The 25,655-nt window shown below is 44.8% G+C and overlaps 1 protein-coding gene across 3 annotated transcripts in view; it reads right to left on the reverse strand.

The window, feature by feature from the left end:
• CYRIB (CYFIP related Rac1 interactor B) overlaps positions 1-25,655 on the reverse strand; it is a 195,531-nt gene that overhangs the window by 50,752 nt on the left and 119,124 nt on the right. For all 3 annotated transcript variants that reach the window (XM_068238025.1, XM_068238024.1, XM_068238026.1), the window contains exon 3: positions 13,731-13,768. The gene's annotated coding sequence lies outside the window, so the exon portion shown is untranslated. The remainder of the gene's footprint in view (positions 1-13,730; positions 13,769-25,655) is intronic.

A 25,655-nucleotide genomic window follows, 5' to 3' on the forward strand; every position in this document is an offset into this window, starting at 1 on the left:
CTGCTGTGGCAAAATAGATTACTCAGACATACTACATACCATAGGAGTCTCAGTTTGTTTTCTGAAACACTTGGGGATAGGGGGGGATTTATACTGTAACACAAAATAGTTACCCCTGATCACAACATGCACCATTTTATCTCTCCCATGTGTGTGTGTAAGATTTTTTTTTTCAGGCATGATACTGAATTGGATGATAACCGTTCTTATCCAGTTCTGTACCATGCCTGAAGATGACACTTAAAACTTTAAAAGCTTGCAAGGAAATCTTGTATAGTTAGTCATTAAAGTGAGCCAAGCAACATTTTTAACACCCTGAGCATCTCAATAGCAGATTAAACATGCAAACCAACAAGGTGGCTCATTATTTTTTTAAAATTAAAATGTTACCTCTTTTCACATTTAAAGTGAACCTCCAGACTAAAAATGTACTCAGCAGCACTGAAAAGGCCTGGTGTTTCTTTACCAGTTTCACAGCATCAGAACTTTGTTTTCTTACCCAAGCCTCATTTTTAGCTGCACAGAAGCTGTGCAAAGCATGATGGGATTTCTGATGTTGTTCTCCTTCTGCTGTGTTTTTTTTTTTATTTTATTTAGGTCTAGCGCGCGCAGCTGGGAGGGGTGATCAGGACAGGACAGTTGGAACTGTGTCTCATGCTCCTTGTCACCTCCCTTCAAACAAAAATATGGCATTTGCCTGTTCTTTTAAAATGGTGTGGGTAAGAGATTATATTACCTATCTATTTTAATTACTATAACTATTGTAACTTAATGACAGTATGTTTGTTTAGGCTGGAGTTCCTCTTTAAAAAAAGTTTAGCAAAGGCCTTTATTATCCTACTTCCTCCTACTTCCTAGGCCTGGCCAGCTGCAGAAATTTGAGGGGGGGGGGGGGGGGGGTATCTTCACACCTTCCCCAGATAAATAAGGGGCAGTTAGAAGGGGAACATGGAAGGTCCTATAGCTATTAGAAACCAGGAAAAAAGTGGTGCTTGGTTACCTTTAAAAGGTATCACATAAACAACTTTTGTTATGTCTTCAGAATCCTATGGTGGCTCAGTAGTCAGCTCTTGTGCCATGCAGCACTGGAGTCCCGGGATTAAACATTCCTTAAGGGCCTGTTTCCACTACACGCAGATTGGATGCTGAATGGATGCAGAAAAACTGACTCCAATGAATGTCTATGGGAAAATCTGCATCAGAAAAATCGCGTTTAGTGGAAACAGGCCCATAGGCATTCATTGGAGTCAGTTTTTCTGCATCCAGTCTGCATCCAATCCGCGTGTAGTGGAAACAGGCCCTAAAGCTATGTACACACATGCGACAACGATCTTTCGTTGTCAACGATGAACGAACTTTTAATTGATGAAAAAACGACCTAAGTAAAGTCAGTTTTAAAAGGTGTGTAACGATCTGATCGTTAGAAGGAACGTTACATCACGTAAAGCAACTATTGCGCCTGCGCATAAAAACGAGAAGTTTCATGGAGAAATAGTGAAACGCGCATGTCAAGCCTAGTACGAACGACCTTTTCCAACGATGTACTACTTTTGCAAACGATCGTCGTTGGGAAAAATCCGCCAAGCTAGATCATTCGTTTTGAACGATCTAGCTCGTCCGTCGTTAGACTTCATGGTCGTTGGTTGCTTTTTTTCAAACGATCGTCGTTTGAAAGGATCGGGGAACAATCGTTTCAAACGACTATAGTCGCATGTGTGTACGCACCTTAAGACTAGGATAGTCAATGAGATACTAACGAACCAATCTGATTCTAATTTCATGCAGCTTGGAAACGGACCAATCAATGCATCTTTTGCCTATTTTGACTTCACAAGCCACGTACAATTTCCATATCGCATGCAGATCTAAATGCAATAAACGGGAGTCTCACTGCCCATTCCTTCTCACCTGGGTCATATCAGATCATAGTGAAGATTGCTGTGGGGCTTGTGAATTCAGGCTGAAGAATACCCAATAACAATGTGATAGATATAAATATGCACAGAGAGATTCTGGTTGCTTGGCAGTTGGAAAAAGCCATTATTTCCCACGATGCAATGAGGTTCACAGATGGGAAACTGGCAGGACCATGGTCATGACATCACACTGTGGGAGGGGTTTTACCACAATATCAGCCATGCAGACCCCCCTGATGATCTATTCGAGAAAAGGACTTTTCCTTTTCTTTGTGGAAAAGGGGGGTATCAGCTACTGATTGGGATGAAGTTCAGCCATACAGACCCGCTGATGATCTATTGGAGAGAAGGTGTAGATCTCTCATGGGAAAGGGGATATCAGTTCGGTACTGATTGGAATAAAGTTCAATCCTGGGTTAGAGTTCCTCTTTAACCGTTGTCTGATTTAGTCACCCCTTCCTCACCACCAAGTTTCCCCTGCTGGACCATCTGTGATGGATGGCCTAACAACAAGGCAGAAGGAAAATAAACTGTGCGATTTGTCCAATTCCTAAAATTCCTTCTTGAACTACGTGCTAAATGCCGCAAACGCTTCGCCTCTGAGTGAACACAACTAGGACTCATGTTTAAAGGACAACGGAAGTGAGAAAAATATAAAGGTTGCCATATTTGTTTCCTTTTAAACAATACCAGTTGCCTGGCAGCCCTGCTGCACTATTTGGCTGCAGTAGTGGCTGAATAACACCAGAAACAAGCATGCAGCTAATCTTGTCAACCTGACAATAATGTCAGAAACACCTGATCTGCTGCATGCTTGTTCAGGGTCTATGGCTGAAAGTATTAGAGGCAGAGGATCAGCAGGATAGCCAGGCAACTGGTATTGTTTAAAAGGCAATAAATATGGCAACCTCCATATCCCTCTCACTTCAGTTGTCCTTTAAAGTGAACCAGAGACGAAGCACCCTCATGTATTTTACCATATATATCAGTGGGAACATTAGAGAAAATGCCTACCCTGCTCTCTGTTTCATTCTTCACTGCTCAGCCTGCTTGTTATCAGCCCTGATAAAATCCCTCAAGTCTGTCTTTTCAAGCCCAAGCCTGCCCCCTTGTGGTTCTGTTATAATGACTCAGCTATAATGATTCCTGAGCAAAGCGAGACTGAATGCTTAGTCAGGGATTTTATCAGAGCCGATTAGGAGCAGGCTGAGCAGTGAAAAATGAAACAGAAAGCATGGTAGGTGTTTTCTCTAATGTTCCCACTGATATATATGGTAAAATACAAGAGGGTGCTTCGTCTCTGGTTCACTTTAAGGGTCAATCTATTGACAGAAAGCTATACGGCTATTGAGAGCTTCTAAGAGGGAAGAAGTCCCTGAAGAGTTAAGCAAAGCCCCCATCCTCTCCTAACACATCATTATAAACTACACATAGAAAGGAAGAATTAAACAATGAATGCAGAGCAGGCTGGTCCATTCACAGGTGTCTCGCTATACATGATGATAATTTTAGAACATGGGATGGGATAGAAGCCCCCCCCCCCCCCCCCGAGCGAGCGTGAGAACTGCGGCAGGCAGAAGCAGCAGTGATCAGATGATATTAGTGGCAGCACCTGGTACACAGACGTCTCCCATGTGGTCACGGCGAGCATGTCAGGACACCTGGCCCGGCCGCACCTCGATAACATCGCACCCCTCCAAATCAGGCCATGCGGGAACCCAGCAGGATAAAAATAATAGACATTACCAAGAAATTATTATGAGAACGGAAAAAGGAGCACTCTACTAATTCTCCAAATAGTTCAATAGAGCACTTTCATGGCCATAATCAAAACTCCACCATTTAATAAAGTTTTATTGTTAGTATGTTTCTTTGAACCCCTGCAGGGATTTAACCATAAATACTGTATGTATATTAGCTTTTATCCTCAAAAGTTTTTTTTTTTTTAACTAAAATGTTTTATATTTTTGCCATTTCAGGTGCGAAAAGCAAGACAGCTAAAGAGATGGGAGCAGTGTGAGTGAGAGCGAGGGAGAGAGAGAGAGAGCAAGAGAGAGAGCGAGAGCGAGAGCAAGAGAGAGAGCGAGAGCGAGAGAGAGAGCGAGAGAGAGAGATGTATGGGGGGGGGGGGGGGGGGGGGAGGGAGAGAAAGCAAGATGGTGGAGAGAGAGAAGTGCTGGACTCCCATATTAAATATTGGTAATGTGTACAGATATTCTACTATGGCTACTCTCACACAGAACCCTCGCCTATACGAATGCCTAACCCTAACCAAACCCCCCCCCCCCTCCCGGTGCTGCCTAAACCTAAGAACAACCCCCCCCCCCCCCCTCCCGGTAGTGTCTAACTCTAAGACCTCCCTGGTGGTGCCTAATCCTTAGGGCCTGTTTCCACTACACACAGATTGGATGCAGAAAAACTGACTCCAATGAATGCCTATGGGAAAATCTGCTTCAGAAAAATCATGTTTCATGGAAACAGGCCCATGGTCATTCATTGGAGCTTTTCTGTATCCAATCTGCATGTAGTGGAAACAGGCCCTAAGACCCCACCTGGTGGTGCCTTACCCTATGATCCCCTTCCTGGTTGTGGCCAACACTAGCCCCCCCCCCCCTCCCTCGTGGTACATAACCCTAAATACCCCCCTTTTTGGCAGCCGGAAGAGTCCGATAGAAGGGCCTGCAGATATGCAGAGTGCAGCATCGCACAGCTGTCGCTCTCCACAAATTCTATAAGGGCACCTCTGGCCACAAATATTTCGCTTCTTTGCAGCAAATTGGGTGCCACCATTTACCTTCTTTGCAACATATCCCAGCCATTATCAAAGCCGCGATTTGCTGCAAAGAAGGTACATTTTGTGGCACCACCATGTGCTCAAATTTTCATTCTTTTATAAGAGGTGCCTTTGGTGGCGCTGTTATTCCGTAAGCGCTCCAGCGCCCTTTTTTTCTGATTCAACTGTCAATAGCTCAGTGACCATCCCTATAACTAGTAGTCCCTGACCTGAGCGTGAAGAATGGACTTTTATATTATGTCCTCCAGAATACTTGTTACTGCGTCACAATTACCACATCCATATTTTTATTAACATAATACTAAAGAGGATTGTGTAATACTGTTATGCAAGAAAGAACATTTTTTGAAGTCTGGTGGCTCAGGTCATTTTTCACTCTGAGCTGTACAGAGGGATCCCTCCTCTGATTTCACCAATAACGTGGGTGATTCGAGGACAAAAAGACCTGCTCCGTCTCCTGCAGCTGGTGCCAGTGGGGAGTTCCTCCGCAGCAGCGTGCCCCCCTCCGCCCGCATTCATCCCAGGCGATCAGGTATGGAAGAGCAGCACAAAGGCCGCACAGGACAGGTTGTGAGAACCTGACCCACCAGCCAAGGACACAATTATAAACTTGACCTACTTCTGGGGAGTAAGACATACGGAATGCCACATCGGATTACCCTCACTGCTGGCGCCCCAGCCTTGTGGGGACGGGTGATGGCGGGCTGCGTGTCGCGAGCGGACAGGCGGAAAGAGGATACACGGTCTGAAAACAAGCCTTGCACGCATGCCCTCCGAGCTGCCAATATCCCAGTGTGATATCGGAAGGGCCGCCAGCTCCGAGGTCGGACGCAGTTGCTAAGCACACGAGTCTGGTGCCCTGTGGCGGGACGTTCTCAAAATACCAACCGAGTGAGAGAGGAGAAACCGGCCAATGGCAGCGCGAGAATGTGATCCTGAGCGGGAGCAGGTTCATCAATGAGCCCAGAATGCTCAGAGCTTCTAACAAGCCAGAAGAAACCACCGCCGAATTGTTGTTCTGTTAAAGCAGACCTGAACTCAAAACTGCTCTAAAAGATAAGCAACAGCATAATAACCTTTAAATAAAAACACGTCTTTGTCACAGCTGATAGAAATCCTGCAATAAATCTGCAGTGTGTCTGCTTCCTGCTTTCATGGAAGCAGACTTATTGGTAACATCCTGTGTTTATAAATTAGCTGCTTTCCCGCGTCAGTGGAGATTCCTGAGCTGACACAGCTGAGAGATCAAACAACAATAGTGATAATGATGCGGGGGAATCACACAAGCTAAACTCTCTCAATACATACAGGGTGGATTTCTCTGTTTTCCTTCTGTCCTGTACAGGAGTTCAGGTCCACTTTAAAGAATACAAAAATACACTGAATATGCAGAGTTAGTTAAATCAGTTTTGTCATCTTCAGATTCTCAAATCATCAGACATTTCAGTCTTAAGCCGCATTCTATCTTTAACACAACACCTCTGCCCCCCCCCCCCCCCCCCACCTCCCACCCCGATGCTGCTGACTAATACTGAAAAGGGACATGAATGAGAACTTTGACAGAATGTTTATGGAGTGGCCATTGCATTCCCTGTGACAGAGCATAACAGAGTGGGTCAGTGGCGCCAGACGTAACCTGTGTATCGTAACGGGTACAGTGACGCATACAGTGAAAAGTATGCTTCACTTATACCGCTAAGACGTGCATTCAGTATGTTACCATCCCACAACTTGCTATTACACAATGCAGCAAAGATTGTTCCACAATCTTAGATCAAAGGGATCTAATAAGTTGGTCACCCCCCAGAGTTCACCTCAAAACCTTTGGAGACAGAGCCTTCTGTCATGCTGCCCCTACACTTTGGAACTCCCTGCCACACCCAATCAGGACATCTCCATCCCTGGAAGCATTTATGTCCATACTGAAAAGCCACCTGCTTAATCTGGCATTTATGAACACCTGACTATTCCCCCTGTAACACAGTCCAGCCTGCAACCCTCCTATGGGAGAAAAGCGCTTTACAAATGTTATTGTTTCATAACTGTATGATCTACTAGCCGTAGCATAGGTGGTGCATTGCAGTGCAGTAAGCTGCATCACACACCGTGCCACCCCACTGTGAATGTGGCCTTAATACCTACTATTTCTTTTAATCTCTACATAAGTGTTCGTTACAATTTACACTGCAACGGCCCTTTAAAGCAGTGTAGGAAGCAAGAGAAGACTGCATTTTAAATCGGGTACAGATCTACATACACCATCTGGCAAAAGAAAATGAATTTCTGTACATTTATTTTAAACAAAGAAAAATGAGCTAGCTGAATGGTAATGTCTTCACTATAGTGAGCCTTTTAAGCTTTACACAAAAATCTCAAAGTGGCAGGGCAAGCAATAAGACATTCTAGTGAGTTTTTGAAAACTTTTCCAAAACCAGATGCAGAAGAATCCTCTGTATTATTATTATTTTATTAACTTCCTAAACTTTATGTATGGGGGGGGGTTAGGGGGTATGGATCACTACTGGCAGACATTAGATGCGGTCTCATTCTATCAGGTCAAGTTCACACCTGATAACACATCGCTCGACAGAAAACTATGCTGTATTGTGCCAAACCTCCAAAATGCTGCATTCTATGAAATGCCTAAACTGATCATTCCTTTTTGGAAGAGGGGGACAAAAAAATCAACCAAATAGAAAGTCACACCAACATGATACCTAATGCTTTCAAAGAATTGCTGCATGTAAACTCTAACTGGACTTAGAGTGCCATCTAGTGGAAAAATATGAGTAAGCTGCATTTTTCTTTACCATCGGTTAATAAGTGTCTGCTTTACACATCTTATCTAAATGTATTATTAATGAAATGACTATTATAATTTTTATTTATAGGACCCACATACTGCACAGTACTTTACACTGAATAATAGTAGGAGCAAAGTGTGCACATGTACAACTTGCCTTCGGTACAAATTTCGGCACAACTGCAGCATCTCCTGGGCCGTTTGACACAAGTCAATGCCATAAGGCAGAGGTGCCCACACTTTTTCGGCTTGTGAGCTACTTTAAAAAATTAGCAAGTCAAAATGATCTACCTATGTACAATTTTAGGGGCACAATTGTATATACAGGATGAAAAATTTAGTGTGGTCGGGATCTACCATGAAGCCCTTCGCAATCTACCGGTAGGTCGCGATACCTATTGGGCACCCGTGCCATAAGGTAAACTTTACATCAGGGGTCTCAAAATCGCGGCCCGCGGGCCATTTGCGGCCCTCGATACAATACCTGGCAAAAGCTTCCTTATAGTTCGCTTCAGTGCTCCCAAGTAATCTGCCGCATCCCCGCCGCTAAACGAGGACTGCAGAGCCCCCAAATCGCCCGGGGGGCAATCCGCCGGCATTTCCTGGAAGGGGCAGAGCTTTCAGCTTCAGCTCTGCTTCTCCTGACGTCAATCGCCGCACGGATCGCCGCCTCGCCCCGCCCCTCTCTGTGAAGGAAGAGTGAGAGGGGCGGGCAGAGGCGGCGATGTGCCGCGATTGTGAATTGCCTTATGCGGCCCAGCCTCATCCTGACTTTGCCTCCTGCGGCCCCCAGGTAAATTGAGTTTGAGACCCCTGCTTTACATCCTCCTGCCTACCCAATTGTTCCAATTCTCACAGCATTTGTCTACTTAGATGAGCAGGGTCACCCACAAGGCAACTTAGGCAAGTGCTTAGGGCCTGGTGACTGTCCATTGGCTTGCTTGCCATCTCCTCTGAACCCGTCCCTACTTCACTTTATTTAAAACAAAAATAAAAAAGGCAAGAGGCAAGCAGGAGAAACAAAGCTACCACCTTGTCTAGGGGCCCCGACCTAATCCGTCTGAGTGCCCAGACACACCCACTGGCAGCAGTGCCTCAGCCTGGTATCATGCTCATTAGACCACGAGCACTGCATTGGAGGACAGCAAGTCCCCCTGCCCATCCTCTCACAGCCATTATACATACTATGTGGCTGTGATACAGCAGTGGTTCTGTTGTGTGAGGGTTTCGTGGTCTTACTTTATTATTATTATTATTTATTAGATTTATATAGCGCCAACATATTACGCAGCGCTGTACAATAAATAGGATTACAGACAATGATAACAGGGTTGACAGAACAATACAGGTAACAGACCATAGATACAACAATACAGGTAATAGCAATAAGATACACAACACAATGCAGACAGTAGTACAATGCCAGATCATAAACTGGAATGGTAGTGGTAAAAAATTACCAGTTCCAAATTCTGGGTAAAGTGCACACAGTCAAGTATGATACACAAGGGAAGAGGGCCCTGCCAAAGGCTTACAATCTAGAGGGAGGGGCTGGTGACACAAAAGGAGGGGGTGCATCAAGAAGTTATTGGCAGAAAGGATTAGGGTAGTGTTGAGTTGATGTAGGCCTCCTTGAAGAAGTGAGTTTTGAGTGCTTTTTTGAAGGTGTTGAAGGTGGGAGCGAGCCTGATGGGCAGCGGGAGAGAGTTCCACAGGATAGGGGCAGCTCTAGTGAAGTCCTGCAGTCTGGCATGGGAGTGCGAGATGCGTGGGGTGGTTAAGAGGAGGTCGTTGGAGGAGCGAAGTGGGCGGCCAGGTGTATATCTGCTGACCAGGTCAGAGATGTAGGTTGGGCAGGACTTGTGTAAGGATTTGTATGCCAAACATAGGATCTTGGGTAGGTATGTATAACACAGCTGTGAAGTATTCCTGCATTACGGTAACGGTTATACATGTTGGCGATGCATTGTGTCAATTATGTGATTTCAATGAATTCACTATTTAACAGGCCCTTCTCGAACCTTTTTATAATTGCTCTGTTTCAATTGATTACTTAACCTGCTGAGCGGTCTGGACGAGCTCAGCTCGTCCAACACCGCCAGAGGCTGCCGCTCAGGCCCTGCTGGGCCGATTTTTGTCAAATAAAAAGCAGCACATGCAGCCGGCACTTTGCCAGCCGCGTGTGCTGCCTGATCGCCGCCGCTCTGCGGCGATTCGCCGCGAGCAGCGGCGAAAGAGGGCCCCCCTAGCCGCCTGAGCCCTGCGCAGCCGGAACAAAAAGTTCCGGCCAGCGCTAAGGGCTGGATCGGAGGTGGCTGACGTCAGGACGTCGATGACGTCACTCCGCTCGTCGCTATGGCGACGATATAAGCAAAACAAGGAAGGCCGCTCATTGCGGCCTTCCTTGTTTATTCTGGGCGCCGGAGGCGATCGGAAGATCGCCTCCGGAGCGCCCTCTAGTGGGCTTTCATGCAGCCAACTTTCAGTTGGCTGCATGAAATAGTTTTTTTTTATTTAAAAAAAACCCTCCCGCAGCCACCCTGGCGATTTAATCAGAACGCCAGGGTGGTTAAAGGAGAACTGTAGTGAGAGGTATATGGAGGCTGCCATATTGATTTCCTTTTAAGCAATATAAGTTACCTGGCAGCCCTGCTGAGCTATCTGCCTGCAGAAACACCAGAAACAAGCATGCTGGTAATCCTGTCAGATCTGACAAAAATGCCAGAAACAACTGATCTGCTGCATGCTTGTTCAGGGGTTAAGGCTAAAAGTATTAGAGGCAGAGGATCAGCAGGATAACCAGGCAACTGGTATTGCTTAAAAGGAAATCAATTTGGCAGCCTCTATATACCTCTCACTACAGTTCTCCTTTAAAGTGGACCTGAACTCAGGATTTCCTCTCTGCTCTAAAACACAAGCAACAGCATAATAACCTTTAAAGAAAAACATTTCTTTGTTACAGCTGATACACATCTGCAGTGTGTCTACTTCCTGCTTTCATGGAAGCAGACATAGAGTTAACATCCTGTGTTTATAAATTATCTGCTCTGCCAAGGCAGCCATTTCATACAGCTGAGAAATCAAATTACAGTGGTGATTAGTCACAGATGAGGGGGAATTAGACAGGCTAAACTCTCTAAATACATACAGGGTGCATTTCTCTGTTTTCTGTCCTGTGCAAGAGTTCAGGTCACTTTAGCACCACTTTTTCTGCTCCTGAAAAGTCTGTGTGCTAGGACAGGAGTCTAAGGCACTTTCTGAAGGGATGTTTAAATCTCTTGCTGTACTAACAAGCTAGTAGTGCTCTCTATGAACCGTTTCACACTAAATCCGTGCATTTTCCCACAATGTAGAAAGCCAGTGGCACCGACCAGCCCATACTGATCATTTAATGTGCTCCCACATACGTGTTGTCTTTGGACACCAATCCCATTCCAGTAACCACACTGAGCACTTTGAGCGCTTTTTTGACTATCAGCGAACCCATTCACTTACATTAACATTGCGGTAAAATTGCAGCAGTTGCAATTTTTTTAAGAAATCACGATCGAGGCAATTTTAGCGTGATTTTAATGTAAGTGAATGGGAACATTTTTTTTAAAAGCTCTCAGAAAGCGGAGACTGTAAAAAAAAGCGCTCATAAAGTGCTCACAGTGTGGCTGCAGCCTTAGTTTTGTACATTTTAACACATTAACCTGCTGGGCGGTCTGGACGAGCTCAGCTCGTCCAGTACCGCCGGAGCCTGCCGCTCAGGCCCTGCTGGGCCGATTTGGCTCAAATAAAAAGCAGCACACGCAGCCGGCACTTTGCCAGCCGCGTGTGCTGCCTGATCGCCGCCGCTCTGCGGCGATCCGCCGCGAGCAGCGGCGAAAGAGGGTCCCCCCAGCCGCCTGAGCCCAGCGTAGCCGGAACAAAAAGTTCCGGCCAGCGCTAAGGGCTGGATCGGAGGCGGCTGACGTCAGGACGTCGGCTGACGTAGATGACGTCACTCCGCTCGTCGCTATGGCGACGATGTAAGCAAAACAAGGAAGGCCGCTCATTGCGGCCTTCCTTGTTTATTGTGGGCGCCGGAGGCGATCGGAAGATCGCCTCCGGAGCGCCCTCTAGTGGGCTTTCATGCAGCCAACTTTCAGTTGGCTGCATGAAATAGTTTTTTTTTTATTAAAAAAAAACCCTCCCGCAGCCGCCCTGGCGATCTTAATAGAACGCCAGGCAGGTTAAGCATCAGAAACCGCAAACACATCAAACAATGTGAATGCAGCCTAAACTAGGTTGTTTGCCAAAAGTGCTGAATAAAGCGATCTGTAACTTAGGCCTGCCATACATGGGCAGAATTTCTCGCGCCATGCCCGAAAGATAGACCCCCTCTGAATGACATCTGCACATCCATTACCGCTGCTCCCCCAGGTGTCCCCCCTGCTGATACCGCTCTTTTCAGGGCCCTCAGCAGAATACTAGCACAGTACAGCAAAGTCACACTCGCCTCTGCTGCAGGCCCGCTCCTTCCTGTGTGCTTTCGTCCCCCCTCGGTGCCCATACCACATGACCTGGCTGCATTGCATGACGAGTCATGGAGTACGGGCACCAGGAGATGACGAAAGCACACAGAAGGGAGCGCACCAACTGCGCAGGCGAGTGCAACTTCGCTCTACTGCACTACTACTCTGCAGGGGCCCAGAGGAGCAGTATTAGATGGGGACACACACCTGGAGGGGCTGTCACTGGCTCTAGACCCCCCCCCCCCTATAGGTATTGCTGCACCTCCCTCCCTAGCCAGGGCTTTACTTCCTCAATGAGGCTGAGCTTTACACTGTAGCTCTGCCTCCTCCGCAGTCAATCTCTGCTGATCGCCGCCTCTCCCCGCCCCTCTCAGTTTTCTTTCCCTGAGAGGGGCGGGGAGGAGGCAGAGATCGGCAGAGATTGATTGCGGAGAGGCTGAACTACAGCTCAAAGCTCAGCCTCTCCAGGGCAGCCACGATCTGCGACATGCAAAGTCATAGAACTTTGCAGGCCGTTTACTAGGTAATAAATCACTGCTCTGCCGCGGGGATGCTGCGATTTCAGCTGAAGAGGATAGTTAAACAAAAGAAGGTAAAAAAAGAGACTTCCGAGTCTCTTTAAGTGCTTCAGAAAACAGGACTGTATATAGACCCAGTGGGTGGAATAGCTTTCTTGGCTGGACTACACATACAATTAATCATCTCGTAAGTTTATTTTCGCTTCAGGTTTGCTTGAATGCTAGGTACACACGATGTAACTTTCTGACACATTTACTGTCGGATCGACTTTTTCCAACATGTCCAATCTGATTTCCATTTGATATTCCGATTGATTTTCCAATCACTTCTATTAAAAAAATCTATCGGAAATCAAATGAGTCAGAAAATTGCATCGTGTGTGCCTAGCATTAAACATTGTAGCCTCTCGAGAGACTATCGTTTATGATAAAGTCATTAACCTAAAGGGGACAGGCGTAGTATGAATCTATGTCCAGGAGGTGGTGGTGCTGCTCTGACAGGACGTAGATTCAACATCCCCACCCCCATGCAAAATCGTCTGGTCCTTAAAGGGGGGGGGGGGGGTAGGCAGCCGGTCCCAAAAGGGGTACAGAGAAACCAAAACCAAGAACTGAACTTCATCCCAATCAGTAGCTGATACCTCCTTCCCCATGGGAAATCTATTCCTCTTATAAACGGATCATCAGGGGGCTCTGTATGGCTGATATTGTGGTGAAACCCCTCCCACTGTGTCATGTCAGTACCATGGTCCTGACAGTTTCCTGTCTGTGAACCTCATTGCATTGAGGGAAACAACAGCTGTTTACAGCGGTTTCCAACTGCCGAAAAAAGCAAACAGCAGCTCCTTCCAGTGACATCACCTGCCAGAAGTAAAAATGTCGCCATGTGATAAATGTCAGAATGTAAATCAGGGAGAGGAAAGATTTTACAATGAGCAAACACTGACTAAATCATGTATACATAATTATTGTAAAACTGAAGCACTTTATTTTATTACATTATTTTCACTAGAGTTCCTCTTTAAGCTACACTTCAGATTTTTTATTTAATGTTAAGGAAAAAAATGAATTCCATCAAACAGTAAAAATCAGGAAACTCCACATTTGTTGTCTTCTAAAAAGGTAAATCAATAGACAGATTATAAAGCTATCCAGTGAGACATGCCCACAAAAAAGTGTCATAGGGGGCGGAGCACTCACCTACTCCCAGTGTTGCAGTTGTGCTATTGGCTCCCAACCTGCAAATCACAGAAGAGGAAAGATTAATCATTAGCAGCCATGACAGGCACAGACTATAATACTGAGATGAGGTCTGATCTGCACTACAGCCACTGACAACAGAGTTAACACATTCTTTTTACAGCAAAACCAAGTGCTAAGGACTGCTGCAGACAGGAATCTCTTTAAAGGACAACAGAAGTGAGAGGTATATGGAGGCTGTCATATTTATTTATTAAGCAATACCAGTTGCCCGGCAGCCCTGCTGACCCTCTGCCTCTAATACTTTTAGCCATAGACCCTGAACAAGCATGCAGCAGATCAGGTGTTTCTGACATTATTGGCAGATCTGTCAGGAGTAGCTGCATGCTTGTTTCTGGTGCGATTCAGAGACTACTGAAGCCACATAGACCAGCAGGGCTGCCAGGCAACTGGTATTGTTTAAAAGGAAATAAATATGGCAACCTCCATATTCTCACTTCAGTTATCCTTTAAGCCGGAGATCTTGTAAGAATGGAGAACACACTTGATACACTCGTGAGATAGCAGTCACTGATCTCTCCAAAGAGATACAGCGCCACCCGGAGGCCGGAGGTAAAATTGCAGCGCTGGAGCCCAGGGAGGTGAGTGAGAGCAGGGGGCTGTTGGTGGTGTTCTGGCGGCATGATTTTAGGGTCTGAAACCTTTTCAAAAGACCCTAAAATCCAGAAATAATCATACCGCCAGGGGGTTAAGCCACCTCGCAAGTCCTTTAAACACCACTCCGCACCTTTTCCGTAGTTTAATGACTGTTCACTAGTTCCGGTGATTAATATGGTGTGGCCAGGCATTGGTCATTTTGTGCCAGGGAAAAAATGCAATGTACTAGGTTTTTGTGATAGTTAACTTTTTTGTTGTGGTTTCTGCTAATTAACCAGTTAATGGCATCCTGACTTATTAAAACGACCTGTTTGCGCCTGTTAACGGCAACAGGACGTTTTAATAAGTCGCTCGTTCCCGCGCCGCTTTGCACGTGTGCGCGCCGGTCCCGCCCGTTTCCTTTCGGGATTCCGTGTTCAGTGATTGGGGAAGAGGTCCAAGCGGTCCTCTACCCAATCGCAATGCATGGAATGAATGGACGTGACCGCGATCAGAGGCCACGTCCATTCATAAAACAGGAAGCTGTCACAGTGTAGTTAAATGTAAAAAAAAAAACAAAAAAAAAAAAAACTACTTCTTGGAAGTATAATTACACAAACATAGCAACATAACAATATTAATAACAATTATAACTTACACTTCCAAAGATGCCCCCCCCCCCCCTCAAAAAAAAAGAAACTTGTAACAACATTGGTTTACAAAAAATACATAAAAAGTTGCCTTAGGGACTCAGATTTTTGTAATCGATATTTTATGAGGGAAAATTACTTTTACTTTGCTACATAGGGGCTTGTAATTATGGACCGGGAAAAAATACAAAAAAACTAAAGGAAAAAAAAAACAACTGAAAAATACCACTTACATTATATATTGTCGTCATACATTGTGATAGGGACATAATTTATTTTAAACGGTTCAATAATCAGGACAACTGGGCAAATAAAATTTTATCCACAGGAGAACATTTAATTTTAAAACTATAATGGCCGAAAACTGAGAAATAATGATTTTTTTTTCCATGTTTGTAGTTTTCCCATTAAAATGCATTTAGAATAAAAATAACAATTTGCCACCAAAAAACCTGAGCTGTAAATTCTGTAAAGCACATTAGTGTCACTACCAGAACATGCCGCCATGTAGGTTTCTTCCATGTTTGGCTGGATTCCCTTCCATATGTTGAACACGTTCAGGTTCAGTTGTAGGCCTCCAATGCGGAGAACCGGGGGCTGCGGCGACGGCACCAGACGGGTGGAGGCCTATGCGTTCTCAATGTATCTCTCCAGCCCCTGATGGAGAGCTACGTGGAGGGCGCACTTCTCTTGCGCAGACTGGCCGCACATGACAGAACAAACGGGACCAGATACTGGCTCTGCGGGCAACGGAAGACGGCGGCATGGGAGCTATCTGTGCTGATGGGGCTGGAGGAAGCCCCAGATATGTATAAAACTTTCTTTTTTTTTATCTCTGGAATCCCAATTCATGACTTCTTATGTAACATGATTGACTTGGCTTCATGATCTTCAGAAACCTGCTGTATTTCATGTTTGCTTGCATGAGCTCACTGGCTCCAGCCTGCTGATCACCTGACATCTAACTGCTAAAGAGTAACCAGCACAACTGCCATCCTTATGTTTGCTATTTCCCTGCATCAGTGTTTTACTACAGTTAACATCTGGAAATATGCCTGAAAAAGGGGACTAGATCCCAGAAAGCTTGCATCATTTAACTTTATCAGTTAGCCATTAAAAAGGTATTACTTTTACAAAGCAGTTTTTTTTTCTACCAACATAATTTGTTTGGCTAACATGGTACAGAAACTTTTTGAGTTAAGTACAAATTCAGTTTAAAGGGACTCCGAGCAGTGCAGAAACTATGGAAAGATACATACCATTTTGAAGCTCTCTTTCTCCTCTTTCCAACGATATATAAACTGCCGCCCTACGCCTTTTAGTTTTTGCTATTTTAGCGATCGAAATCGCAGCAGCCGCAAGGCGTAGGGCGGCGGTTTCTGTGTCGTTGGAAAGAGGACAAAGAGCTTCCAAATGATATGCATCTTTCCATAGTTGCTTGTATTACACAGGACGACTTTTCCCCAAAGTTGGCAGCTCCATTCAGCTGCTGACTTTGGGGAAAAGTCGTCCTGTGTAATACAAGCAACTATGGAAAGATGCATATCATATTGAAGCTCTTTCTCCCCTTTCCAACGATTTATAAACCGCCGCCCTACGCCTTTTAGTTTTCGATATTTTCGCGATCAAAATCGCGTCGGCAGTGAAAATAGCGAAAACTAAAAGGCGTAGGGCGGCGGTTTATATATCGTTCGAAAGAGGAGAAAGAGAGCTTCAAAATTGTATGCATCTTTCCATAGTTTCTGCACTGCTCGGAGTCCCTTTAATGGTGGCCATACACGGTACAATAAAAACGTTCGATTTTCCCGTTTATTCGAGCTAAATGGTCGAATTGAATGAAAGTTGAAATTTTTTTTTTTCGATCAAGAAATTCGAACGATTATCCCGTTTTTTCAGGAAAAATGATCGGACATGCTGGAAAAATCTTTATAGTCGATCTAACGGAATAATCGAACTACATTATCTAATTGAAAAATTGTACCATGTATGGCCACCATAAAGGGGAACTGAAGTAAGAGGTATACGGAGGCTGCCATATTTATTTCCTTTTAATCAATACCAGTTGCCTGGCAGCCCCGCTGGTCTATTTCTCTGCAGTAGTATCTGAATAACACCAGAAACAAGCATGCAGCTAGTCTTGTCAGATCTGACTTTAAAGAGAACCTGTACTGAGTAAAAATATTTAAAATAAACACATGAGGTAACTTCAAATGAACATTGCATAGTTACCTTGCCATCAGTTCCTCTCAGAAGCTCACCATTTTCTTCTGACAATAATCCCTTCCAGTTCTGACAACATTTTGTCAGATCTGAAATATATCAGTTGCTGTCAGTAAAATATCAGTTGCTGTCAGTTATAGCTGAGAGAAAAACTGATGTACCAGGTAATGTCCATGTTTCCCTATGGCTCAAGTGGGCGATGTTACAGTTTAACTGTGTGCTGACCAGAAAGCTGTTATGGGTAATGGCCATTTTCAAAATGGAGGACGGAAAATTCCCTTGATCACAGTGACCAAACAGGACGCGGGAGAGTAGAAAGATTGAGGAGTAGACTACACGGGAGGTAAGTATGACTTGTGTATGCTTATTTTGACTTTTAATTTTCAGTTCAGGTTTTCTTTAAAGTCTGAAACACCTGATCTGCTGCATGCTTGTTCAGGGGCTATGGCTAATAGTATTAGAGGATCAGCAGGGCTGCCAGGCAACTGGTATTGCTTAAAAGGAAATAAACATGGCAGCCTCCATATACCTATCTTTTCAGTTCCCCTTTAAGAACAAACCTAAAGTCTATCTCATTTGTTAATCAAGCACAACCTGTAATTAATTACTTATTTTCAAACTTGAACAAGCTTGAGCAGCTCCATTTTGGCTTCCGCTCCAAGCACTCCCCATAGTTACAGTTATTTAGGAAACAAAAAAAGATATACATTCAATGAGTTCAAACAGGAAAAACAACAGAAACAGCCTTTTTCAAAGGAACTAATGATATCCTAACAACCAAATCCAAAAGCCAGCATCCTCTTCCTTCTTTCTCATCCCATATTTCTGCTTCTCTTTTTCAAATCATATCTCCTCTCCACCTCCACTATCTGTTGGGTACCTCAGGGCTTTGTCCTTAGTCCTACTCTCTTTTTTTCATTTATCTGCATTGTCTTGGCAATGTAATAAGTTAGTTTTGTTGTCAATACCACTTATATGCTGACAACACAACTGTACCTCTCAGCCCCAGCCCTTACTTCCCTCTTATCCTGACTGCCTGTCAGCTGTACCATCGATTATGTCCTCTGGCTTCTTGAAACTAATCTGAGCTAAACAGAATTAATCATTTTTCTCACCATTCCTATCCATTTCTCTGCATGACAAGACAATAAATATCCATAATAGTATTTAAAGCCAATGGGTACCACTTTAAAAATAAAAAAATCAGATACTCACCTAAGGAGAGGGAAGGCTCTGTCCTAATGAGCCTTCCCTCTCCTCTCCCGGTGCCCTCGGTGCTGCGATGTCTCCCCCGTTCGCGTTCGCCGCCGCAGGGACTTCGGAGGTCTTCGGGAGCACTCGGGCTTCCAAAGACGGGCCGCTCCATACTACGCACGCGCGAGTGCATCATAGAGGGCGCTCACGCATGCGTAGTATGGAGCGGCCGCGTCCTCGGGAGCCCGAGTGCTCCCGAAACCTCCCATCAGCGGCGGAAGTGGCAGTATTTGACCGAACTGGTCGAATACTGCTACAGGGGATCCTGCATGGGGCCGGGCACCGGGAGAGGAGAGGGAAGGCTCATTAGGACCGAGCCTTCCCTTTCCTTAGGTGAGTATCTGACTTTTTTATTTTTAAAGCGGTACACATTCACTTTAATGCCTCAGTTTTAGTAGGGATGATCGATGAGATGCAAATATTTCCACGTTCATGCAGGATTATGTAATTTTTATGCAAATAAATGCAGCTTGAAAATGGACCAATTTAAACCGGGGTGGGACCTGATTGGTCCATTTTCAAGCTGCATATATTTGCATATTATTGATCATCCCTAGACTCTAACCACCTCCTGTCATCTTTACTTAAAAGCATCGCTTGCATCTGACCCTTTCTAACTCATGACAACACTAAAATGCTAGTGCAAGGCCTAATAATATCTTGCCTCGATTACTGTAATACCCGTTCTATCTACTAACAGACTTTCATCCCTCCAGTCTATACTGAATTCAGCGCTCAACTCCGCCTTCTCTGTCGAACTCTTCACTGGCTGCCAATTAACCTGAGAGGTAACTTCAAACTTAACTCCACCATAAAAACTGTCCACACTTACTCCCCCTGTACACCTCCTCAGTCTCCAAATACCATCACAATCGCAACCTGTTCTCTGTACACAACCTTCTTTCCTACCTTAGTTCACTTCCAACCATTCACATATACAGGGTTTCTCATAAGCCTCACCAATCCTCTGGAATTCTCTTCCTAAACACATCAGTCGTCCTCCGAACCTTGTAACCTTCAAACTCACCCTTAAAGTGAACCAGAGATGAAGCACCCTCACGTATTTTACCATATATATCAGTGGGAACATTAGAGAAAACGCCTACCCTGCTCTCTGTTTCATTTTTCACTGCTCAGCCTGCTTGTTACCAGCCCTGATAAAATCCCCGACTGAGCATTCAGTCTGGCTTTGCTCAGGAACCATTATAGCTGAGTCATTATGGCAGAGCCAGAAGGGGGCAGGCTTGGGCTTGAAAAGACAGCAGAGAAGACAGACTCAGCTATAATGATTACTGAGCAAAGCCAGACTGAATGCTCAGTCTGGAATTTTATCAGGGCTGACTGAGCAGTGAAGGATGAAACAGAGAGCAGGGTAGGTGTTTTCTCTAATGTTCCCACTGATATATATGGTAAAATACATGACAGTGCTTCGTCTCTGGTTCACTTTAAAGTGTAACTGTCATGCATAAAATCAATTCTGTATTTTTATCTGGTAAACAAGTAATAAGGATAATAACCAGGCAATTGAAAAGTTAAAATCACTATTACTTTTCTTGTTGATAAATGATCATTCCCCAGTTTACCTGACTCTTATTTGGTACACAAAAAGGAGCTGCAGGGCATGCTGGGTTGTCCTTTTTTGCTTCTCTACTTCCCTTCAGACTTAAAGGGATACTGTAGGGGGGTCGGGTGAAAATGAGTTGAACTTACCCGGGGCTTCTAACGGTCCCCCGAAGACATCCTGTGCCCGCGCAGCCACTCACTGATGCTCCGGCCCCGCCTCCTGTTCACTTCTACAATTTCAGACTTTAAAGTCTGAAAACCACTGTGCCTGCATTGCTGTGTCCTTGTTCCTGCTGATGTCACCAGGAGCGTACTGCGCAGACACAGACCATACTAGGCCTGCGTAGTACGCTCCTGGTGACATCAGCGGGATCGAGGACACGGCAACGCAGGCGCAGTGGTTTTTAGACTTTAAAGTCTGAAATTCCAGAAGTGATCGGGAGGCGGGGCCGGAGCATTGGGGAGTGGCTGTGCGGGCACAGGATGTCTGCGGGAGACCATTAGAAGCCCCGGGTAAGTTCAACTCATTTTCCCCCGACCCCCCTACAGTATTCCTTTAACTAATGCAGCCTGATTGACTGAAGCCGCTTTCCCTCCTGTTTTGCGCTCCCACACCTCTGTTCCTCTCTGATTGGCCAATATTTCTCATGCTGAGACAATTCACTTTCTATAGAGAAGGGCGGGCAAATCAGTCAGAGGAGAGTAAGGGAGGAAATTACATCAGGATTGGCTTCAAAACAGCCAAAGTTAACGTGGGAAATGCTAAGAAGGATTTTCTCTTTTTACTGCAGAAAAATCATTAAAATCAAAAGGTGGACAGTGCAATACACATGTTATTTAAGTAGAGCAAGTATTTATCTACTTATATATGTGGGTTTTTTTCTGAGATAGTACGGCTGACAGCTCCACTTTAAAACAACCCTCTCCACAAACGTCTATAATCAAAAACTTAAGACGGTTTCCCTTCAGGTTCTGGCCAAGCTGTGCTCCTTTCTGAACATAATCTAAAAACAGAACATTCCTGGATGAAAACCTTATTTCTTTATATTGTAATCTCACAAGGGCAGGTCTCTCTACCTTTTGTGTCTTGTACTTTATTATTTTGTTATTCACTATAAGTTGTCACTATAACTTATTTCTAACGTGTACCATCTCTGTATTATGCACCTATGTCAGTATTTTTAATAGATAGATAGATATCTGTAGTATTAAAGTGGTCTGAAACTCCGACATAACATTAAATAAAAATGTGTTTTCTTACTTTTTATTACTGAAGCACAGAGAGCTCCTTTTCACCTGTTACACTGTGTTTACACACACTGTAACAACATTGGAATGTAAACAAAGATACTGTTATCTACAGTTTGGATGCGGATTGAAGCTGAATAGCAGGACAAAGTGCTTTTGTTTAACCCTTTTCAGTGATGTTCTTCTAAAGAAAAATTCTGGGATAGTAGCTTTCAAGCTGTGAGGAATCTTTTAGAGCAAAGTAGAAATGCTGGCTTTTTGATCACTTTAAAGATAATTTGTATTTTAAAATTCTTACAATAAAAAGCATACCATTCTATTCATTATGTTCTCCTGGGCCCCTCTGTGCTGTTTCTGCCACTCCCTGCTGCAATCCTGGCTTGTAATTGCCAGTTTTAGGCAGTGTTTACAAACGAAAGACATGGCTGCTAACAGCATGTGATAGGCTGAGAGAAGCTGTCTGTGGCTCACACAGAGCCTGCAGGGGGCATGGAGAGGGTGTGTATAGCTTCTATCCTATCACAAGCAGAGCAGCACATTCCTGCCTGAGCCTGACAAAGCCGTCAGAGGAAAGAAGATTAGATTATATAACAGAGATAATACAGCAACTGTGCAATTAGGAAAGGCTGCAGTAAGACAGACCACATTAGAACAGGTATAGGAACTTATAGGATAGAAGAAATAAGGCTAAAAATTGTGTGTGTGTATATTATAATATATATATATATATATATATATATATATATATATATATATCCAAAAACCCTCTAGTTTTTAGTCATTCATGTTAAAAAGTACTGCAGTGAAAATAATGTAACTGCTTATTTTGTTATACAATGTTCATTTACAAATTATTTAGTAAGTGTTTGCCCATTTTGAAAATCTTTCCTCTCCCTGATTTACTTTCTGAAATTTATCACATGGTGGTGAAATCTTTTGTCCCGTCGGGTGACCTCTACAGAAAGTCTGTTTCTGAGAATTCCAAAGCCAGTGAAATGATACATAAACTAGGTGACCTAAGCCCGTTTAAAAACGTGCTCTAGGTTTTTCAACCCATCGTCAGTGCGCATGCATACCCGTCAGCCATGCGCGCACCGCACGTCCAGCTCCCTGGTCCTGTCCTCCTGTCCCAACAGCTGCCCATTGTATTTATAAAGCGCCAACATATTACGCAGCGCTGGAACAGATTACGTAGTAGCAAAAAAAACCACGGACACGGGGACAGGATGGACACTTGCGGTTTTATTATATAGGATGCTCTGGGATGAGAATTCTGCATAGCTAAACAGCCTAGGCTAAGCAACACTGGGAGGGGGCATGAATACATACCGATATACAAAAATATATAGATATAGGAAGTGTTTCTAATTATGAAACCAGGATAACTACTGTAAACATGGGCATCCTTAAATTCAATTCTACTCTATGTTACTACTGTGCTTCTTTAATCATTTCAATCATTTCCTGACTGGAACAGCAACTGCAAAATAATTCAGTGAAATCAATACCAGAGATTTGTCCTTCACCTGTAGTAAACACAATTTACCACAAGATGGCGATACAGTACCTTCTGTGCACAATTGTAAATAGTGTTTGGCTATTCAATACTACAAAGACATGGCAAGCCAAAAAAAAATTATTTACATGCGCATAACATGGGCGCAGCTATGTGGACGATCTGTAATTCTATAGGTTGGGCTACTTTAATTGAAGAATACAGCACAACCATGCAATCTCAGACAAACACCTGTGGCAAAAAAGGTCATTCATTGCAATTAGCAGCACTGACACCTTTCTTACAAATTAGCCCTTCGCCTGTGTTTTTTTTTTTTTTTGGTCATTCTTAATCAGTCCTTATTAACCTATAACTATTATACAGCTGTAGAGTTATAAAGAACAGCAGACAAATAGGTTTAGGTAACAGCATTTAGTTTAGTCCGGAAAATAACTCAACGTGATTGAATTGGCCAGGAAAATCAAAATATACAGGTGAAACTCGAACAATCAGAATATCCTGCAAGTGTCCATTTATTTCAGACAGTGTTCTCTCCAGGCTCTTTTAGCTGGATGCTCCACCCGGCTAGTTTTGGTGAGCACCCGGCTGTCATCAGCTCACATCCTCCTATGCTGTAAGCAGAGAAGTGCCGGCCCTGCATTCTCTCATCACGCCCCATCCAGCTACTGCTTCATGCCACCCAGCTGGGAAAAAATTCCAGGGAGGACACCGTCAGTAATTCAACATAAAATAGTGAGACTAATTCATGGAATAGGAACCCTTGCAGGTGTTTTGCATGAATACGCTGATTACAGTCTGACACTGAGCCTAGAACAGGGGTGTCGAACTCAAAAACAAAGTGGGCCGATATTTAGCTCTGGGGCCAATTCCTGTCTAGTGGTCAGCTCTCTCCTTTATAAAGTTCCCTGGGGATGGTGTCCATCCCCTAGGCCAGTGATGGCTAACCTTGGCACTCCAGCTGTGGTGGAACTACACGTCCCATGAGGCATTGCAATACTCTGACAGCTCTAAGCATAACCCGGGGAGGCAGAGGCATGATGGGATTTGTAGTTTTGTCACAGCTGGAGTGCCAAGGTTAGCCATCACTGCCCTATACAGTTCTTTGATGTTCAGTGGTGCTCCCTCCCCTATACAGTTTTCTGGTGTCTAGTGGCCCCTTCCTTCCCCTATACAGTTCCCTGGTGTCTAGTGGCCCCTTCCTTCCCCTATACAGTTCCCTGGTGTCTAGTGCTGTCCACCTCCCCATATGGCTTCCCTGGTGATCTAGGGCTTACTCTCCAATATAGATTCCCTGGTGGTCTAGAGTGGGCCAAACATAATGCAAAGCGAAGAAAACACCTGAAGGCCAAATCTAATGGCTCTGAGGGCCAGATTTGGCCCACGGGCCGGAGTTTGACATGTATGGCCTAGAATATTGAACAATTTCACAATATTCTAATGGTCTGAGATTTTGATTTCGGGTTTTTCATGAACTGTAAGCCATAAGCATCCAAATGATAACAAGTAAAGGCTGGAAATATCTGACTTTGCCTGTAATGAGTCTATTTCATATATTAGCTTCCCCTTTTAAGTTGAATTACTGAAATAAATGGACTTCTAAAACGATATTCTAATGTTTGAGTTTCACCTGTATAATCGCTGTCAAGCCTGCGTATGGTAAACCCGATGCATTGCCGAGAGATCCAGCGTGACGGGTCATCTTGGCTAAGTCCATTGCTCCCCCTACTGGCCTCGCCCCTCATGTGCAGCGCTGTCATCCCTCCCCTGCATAGCAACAGTACAAAACTCGCCCCTGAACTGTTACTCGATGGATCAAGTGTCTATTCCTGCAGGCAACAGCAGCGTTCTCCCCAGAATTTTTTTCCAGCCGGGTGGTATGAAAAAGCAGCCGGGTGGGGTGAGATGAGAGAATACAGGGCTGGTAATTCTCTGCACAACTGTGCTTACAGCAGAGGAGGAGGTGAGCTGATAACAGCCGGGTGCTCACCAAAATTAGCCGGGTGGAGCACCCAGCTAAGATCCTGGGGAGAACACTGCAGCTGTGTGGTGTGTGGGGTGTGTGTGATGTGGTGTGTGTACAACTTAAAGTGGACCTTAACCATCTTAGCGGTATGGACGAGCTCAGCTCGTCCATCACCGCCGATGGCTGCCGCTCAGGCCCTGCTGGGCCGATTTTGCTCAAATAAAGAGCAGCACACGCAGCCGGCACTTTGCCAGCCGCGTGTGCTGCCCGATCGCCGCCGCTCTGCGGCGATCCGCCGCGAGCAGCGGCGAAAGAGGGTCCCCCCAGCCGCCTGAGCCCTGCGCAGCCGGAACAAATAGTTCCGGCCAGCGCTAAGGGCTGGATCGGAGGCGGCTGACGTCCATGACGTCACTCGGAGAAGCCAAACACGGAAGGCTGCTCATTGCGGCCTTCCGCGTTACTTCTTCTGGCTGCCGGAGGCGATCGGAAGAACGCCTCCGGAGCGCCATCTAGTGGGCTTTCATGCAGCCAACTTTCAGTTGGCTGCATGAAATAGTTTTTTTTTTATTTAAAAAAAACCCTCCCGCAGCCGCCCTGGCGATTTAATCAGAACGCCAGGGTGGTTAAAAGAAGGAAAACAGAGAAATGCCCCCTGTATGTATTTAGAGAGTTTCAGCCTGTCTAATCCCCCTTCATCTGTGGCTAATCAAGTTGTAATTTGATCTCTCCCCTGTGTCACCTGACTGCCGCGGCAGATGAGCTCATCTGAAAGCACAAGATGTTAACCCTATGTGTGCTTCCATAAAAGCAGGAAGAAGAAATCCTGCAGATTTATTGCAGGATTTGTATCAACTGTAACTAATGTTTTTCTTTAA

This window comes from Hyperolius riggenbachi, chromosome 5 (assembly GCF_040937935.1).
Source record: "Hyperolius riggenbachi isolate aHypRig1 chromosome 5, aHypRig1.pri, whole genome shotgun sequence".
Taxonomy (NCBI): Eukaryota; Metazoa; Chordata; class Amphibia; order Anura; family Hyperoliidae; genus Hyperolius; species Hyperolius riggenbachi.